A 5,655-nucleotide genomic window follows, 5' to 3' on the forward strand; every position below is an offset into this window, starting at 1 on the left:
ACACCCCAGCAGTTGTAGGTCTGATTCGGCCCCTAGCCCGGGAACCTCCATATGATGGGGGGAGGGGGGGGGGGGAGGCTGCAGCCAAAGCCCAAGGAAGAAAGACAATCAGAATGTTGCGTGGAACTCCTGGAGACTTAACAACCACCACCAGTCATGACCATGGCTGTCAACCGACACCAGAGCCAAAGAAATGTCGGATCAAATAGGAACCTGCCACTTACACCAGTACTCACCACAATGCAGGACCACAAAAACAAAGGAACAAGAAACCAAAACTAAATAATTGCCCAGGAGCAGCAGGTGCAGGAAAAGCATGCTGACTCTCACCCCCCAGAAGCCAGAGGTAACCTATTTATCACCCCACACGCACACACCTCAGCACCACCAGCACCAGCACCCCCCCCCCCCACCCCAGGATCGAATCTGCATCCTCGTGGGTGCTCCTCAGCTTTGTTACCAATGAGCCACAATGGGATCTCCCCAATCCAGGTTTTTATGTTTCTTTTTTTTTTTTTTTTCCCCTTGCTTTCTTCGGGTGGCACTCACGGCACACGGAGGTTCCCAGGCTAGGGAATCAGAGCTTGAGCCACTGGCCTACACCACAGACACAGCAACACCAGGTCCGATCTGTGTCTGCAACCTACACCACAGTTCAGGGCAATGCCAGATCTTTCACCCACTGAGCGAGGCCAGGGATCAAACCAGCACTCTCATGGATGCTACTCAGATTCCTACCTGCTGAGTCACAATGGGAACTCCACTAAATACATAAATTTTTTCAAAGAGAGAGAGAGAGGGAGAGTGTGTGTGTGTGTGTGTGTGTGTGTGTGTGTGTGTGTGAGAGAGAGAGAGAGAGAGGTCTGGTATCACTTGGGGAAAAATAAAATTATGCTTGGAGAAAAATACCTGTCCCTAGAGATCATTCACAATGGCTTGTTCTGCCTGTTCATTTCTCTCTTTCTTCCCTTTTCTTTTTTCCTTCCTTTTCTTTTCCTTTCGCATCTGTCTGTGCCGTGTGTGTGTGTGTGTGTGTGTGTGTGTGTGTGTGTGTGTGTGTGTGTGTGTGTGTGTGTGTGTGTAGTCTTCTTTTAGGGCTTCACATGTGCCATTTTGTAGGTTCCCAGGTTAGGGGTCAATGCTAGTCGGGTTCGTTTCCACCGAGCCACAACGGGAATTCCTGCCTTGTGCTTCTTTATCTTTGCTCTGTTACTAGGTGCTAGGGATTCCTTTTTGTTAAGTCCAGTCACTTAAATAAGGGTGTTTGCAGGGTTGCCTAAAGCATCAAAAATGTATTTTCTCATTAAATATTGGAATGTGGGGAGTTCCTGTTGTGGCTCAGTGGTAACAAACCCGACTAGTATCCATGTATGCCGGTTCGACCCCTGGTTTGGGAACTTCCGTATGCCACAGTTATGGCTCTAAAAAATCCTCTCTCTCTCTCTCTCTCTCTCTCTCTCTCTCTCGATAATATACACATACACACACACATCCATACGTACATACCTATGTACACATATACATATACATTGGAATTTGGTCTGCCATCGATGAGATGCTCCCTCTTTGTGTGTTGTTCATTTTGTTTTTTGTTTTTTAGGAGTGCACCCTCGGGATATGGAAGTTCCCTGGGCTAGGGGTTGAAGAATCGGAGCTGTAGCTGCTGGCCTGCACCTCAGCCAGAGCTATGCCCTGCCAGATCACCCGATCTGAGCTGAGTGGCCACGTCTGTCACCTACACCTACCTCCCCCTGAATGAAGACGTATTTTCAATACATCTCAAGTGGAGAAAAACTTGCTAAAAATCACTTTATTTGTCATGGAAACCATATCTTCTAGCAGACATGGCACAAAAGCCAGTGTTTATGGTCATCACACCACAGACATCAGAATTCCAAGCTTCTAGGGGTTTCTTGGGGGTGGGGTGGGGTGTGTCCCCAGGGCCTGTGGAAGTTCCATGCCCACCCCTCTGCCACCACCCAGGGATCCTTCGCCCTGGGTGGGTGGGGGGAGGGAGAGGGTATCTCAGCAGAAACGATCTTATCTTACGGGGTTTATGGATGGCTAGAAGCATGTGGTTCTGTTCATCTCATGCTTGAGGTTTCGGTTTTTGCCCTCCTACCTACCCAATGGTCGGCAGATGGAATTCTTCTGGTTTTCTCTGGCCATCCCTCTCCTCGAACTCACGGGTCCAGTTTTTCTCCCACATTTGACTTTTCCGGGAGATCCACAAAAGGAAGCGCCAACCCTTGACATCCACCGACAAGAGATCACCACCCTCTGCCCCTCTTTAGCCCCTTCTCATCCTCATGCCTGCCTGCACACATCGGAGACATTTCCAAGTGCCCAGGAGGATCCTTGGACCCTGACACCTCGAAATCTTCCCTGAGCAGCAGTGCTCGGGACTCAGACCTGGGGTTTATCACGGGCTCCAACCACGACCTTTGGTTTTCCTGGGCTGGGAGATCGGTTTCATGAGATGGAACCGGCTGCGGATTCAGCTTCTGGATCTGGACTGTGAAACGTTGTACAAGACTTTTTTCAAGGCATGACTGTAGGGGAACAAAACCTTGCGGCCCGCCCCCCGCCACATCCCAGATGTCACATGAGCACGGGGAGGAATTCTGTGGAGCTGGAAACAACCATGACCCAAAAGAACACAGGAAGGAATTCCTGTCATGGCGGGGCAGAAACGAATCGGACTAGGAATCACGAGGTGGCAGGTTTGATCCCTGGCCTCGCTCAGGGGTTTAAGGATCTGGCATTTTTCCGCGAGCTGTGGCATAAGGTCTCAGATGTGGCTCGGATCCCGCCGTTGCTGTGGCTGTGGCTCAGGCTAGCAGATGCAGCTCCGATTCAACACCAAGCGTGGGCGCGCGCGCGCGCGCGGGGGGTGGGGGGGAGGCGGGGAGGGAAGCAAACCTCCTAAGAACGACGAAAGTGCAGTTAGGAAACAGAAAATGATGATCCCGGAAGTCCACTTGAATGTGGTTGGGAGACATGCGTAGGACCACACCGCCACCGTGTGAGAGACCAGTGCAAGACAGCTGAACAATACAAAGCGGGGTGGGGGGTGGGGTGCTTGGCGGGGGTTGGAGGAGGAGGAGGAGGAGGAGGAGGTGGGGGGAGACGGCGGCACTGGTGCTGGGCAAAGGTGCCTCTGGGCGAGGACTTTGGTGACCATATTCTCATGGCAGGCTTGAGAGCCCAAAAGATGACATGGTGGAGGCTGAAGTTAAGTTTGGTCAAAAGGAAAACAACCATGAGAAAAGATGCATCCACCCACACCTAGAAAAGATATCGTGCCAGGAATGGGAGCCCTGTTCCAATGGCTCTTCCTGGGATTGTGGGAAATGAATCGATAGCAAGAAGATGCTTTCACATCCATGTCTTCAATGACTCCTGTACTAAGTGCGTCGTGGTTTTGCCAGTTTGGCAGAGTTGTGGAATGTCATCCGGCAATTGCATCTCCCCTGCCCAACCAGCAAGATGGAGTTGTTCTTTTTTTTTTTTTTTTTTTTTTTTCCTGCTGCACTGCCTTTCCTGTGCCAGGGATCGAACTTGAGGCTCAGCTGTGACCTAGGCACAGCGGGAACTCCAAGATGGATTTCTTTTTCCTTCTTTTTCTTTCCTTCCTTCCTTTCTTCCTTTCTTTCTTTTCTCTCTCTCTCTTTCTTTTTCTTTTCTTTCTTTCTTTCTCTTTCCTTCCTTCCTTTCTTCCTTTCTTTCTCCTTTCTTTTTCTTTCTTTCTTTCTTTCTTTCTTTCTTTCTTTCTTTCTTTCTTTCTTTCTTTCTTTCTTTCTTTCTCTCTCTCTATCTTTCTCTTTCCTTCCTTTCTTTCTTTCTCTTTCTTTCTTTCTTTCTTTCTTTCTTTCTTTCTTTCTTTCTTTCTTTCTTTCTTTCTTTCTCTCTCTCTCTCTCTCTCTCTCTCTCTTTCTGGTTTTTTTTGGGGGGGAGCCACACCCGCAGCACATGGAGGTTCCCAGGCTAGGGGTCAATTCGGAGCCTTACCTGCCGGCCTACACCACAGGCACAGCCACGCGGGATCCGAGCCGCGTCTGTGACGGACACCACAGCTCACGGCAATGCCAGATCCTTAACCCAACAAGTGAGCCAGGGATCAAACCTGCAACCTCATGGTTCCTGGTCGGATTTGTTTCCACTACCCCAGGATGGCAATCCTGAGACTTGCAAAGTTTATTGTTTGTTTCGGGTTTTCTCCACCCCCTCTCCCTCCCGTTTCAGCTTTATGTTTTACTTTTTGGCCACACCCACGGGCAGCAAGTGGAAGTTTTTCCTGAGGCAGAGATGGAACCTGCACCACACAGGGGCAACCAGAGCCACCGCGTTGAGAAAGCAGGAGCCTTGACCCTGTTGGTCGTGGGCTTCCTTCTTCTTCTTCTTCTTCTGTTGTTGTTTTTTGGGTTTTTTTTGGGGGGGGGTTGTTTTCCTTTTTTTGTTTTGTTTTGTTTTGTTTTGGATGAGATTTCAGTTCACCCCCCCCCCCCAACACACACACACACTCATAGTGTTGCGTTGTACTTTCCCTCCATTGTGGTTGGTCAGTCATGCTGAAATCCATGTTTCTATGACCTGACCACCAGAGCATTTGCCCCAGGCAGCCATTTGTTCTCTTTGGACTTTGTCTCAGTCTATGCAGAGAGAGATTTTCATTTCCACTTTCCTAGGATCGACTGTATCCTTCTCTCCCTTCCTAAGCTTCTGGGCTTTGCTTGTCTGCTTTTGACAGACCGTCTCCGTCGGTAAGGGTGGCAGGTAAACCGACTCCTGCGTTGTCGTTCTCCGAGAGCTTGCCCGGTTTCGTTTTTGCCAGTCCCCGCCTACCCTCCCACCCTCCCTCTCTCCCTCCCTCCTCCAGCTCCGTGCAGGGAGGTGGGGTGGGGGTGGGGGAGAGAAGAGAAGGTGGAGGGGAACCTGAGATCTCTCTCGCTAGTGCCACCCTCACCGCGCCGGCTTCTCTCTGGAATTCCCAAGCCCAGGAAGGGACATGCTTGGGGGAGCGAGCGCGGCTCCTTCTAGGCAACAGCGAGAACCTCTTCCCAGCTCCTTCCCCGCCGCCGCCGCCGCCGCCGCCGCCGCCGCCGCCGCCGCCGCCCCCCTCTTTCCATCTGCTGCCATCACGCCACGCAGTGCCTTGCCAGGAGGCAGCTCCGCGAGGCAAGCTTCGCGGTCGTGCAGGACGCCTGGCGCCTCGGCCCCGGGAAGAGCTCGGGCATTTGGGTGGCCGGCGCTGTGTCGTTGTGTCGCCGCCGGCCGGCCGGCCTTCCGGATCTGTCCCGGTGACGTTGGTGGCGGTTGTCGCGTGCCATCTAGTGTCCGCTTTTATATCGTCCCTTCCCTCTGCAGCTTTGGGGACCTTCGCGAGGGATGTGACTCAGCCATCCGGCCTGAGTCAGAGTTCCGGGAGGCTGGCGACACTGGCGGCGACAGCTCCGGTGGCTCAGAGGCCTGGGAGTGTCCCTCTCTCACCGGAGATTGGGCCTGCAGGCCTGTGAGGGAGTGACTGTCACCGCGCTCCCCAGGCAGGCTCTGGGGCCGCCTGGCCGGGTCGACCAGCATCCGCTCTTGCCGCTCCGGCCCCGGGGACCGACCAGGCCTGGGCCGGGCCGCCTCCCTAGCGAGGGGAGAGGGTGT

This window comes from Sus scrofa, chromosome 10, assembly GCF_054392235.1.
Source record: "Sus scrofa isolate SSC_HxYL_T2T_F1_AM1 chromosome 10, Sscrofa_HxYL_maternal_Yorkshire_Landrace_v2.0, whole genome shotgun sequence".
Taxonomy (NCBI): domain Eukaryota; kingdom Metazoa; phylum Chordata; class Mammalia; order Artiodactyla; family Suidae; genus Sus; species Sus scrofa.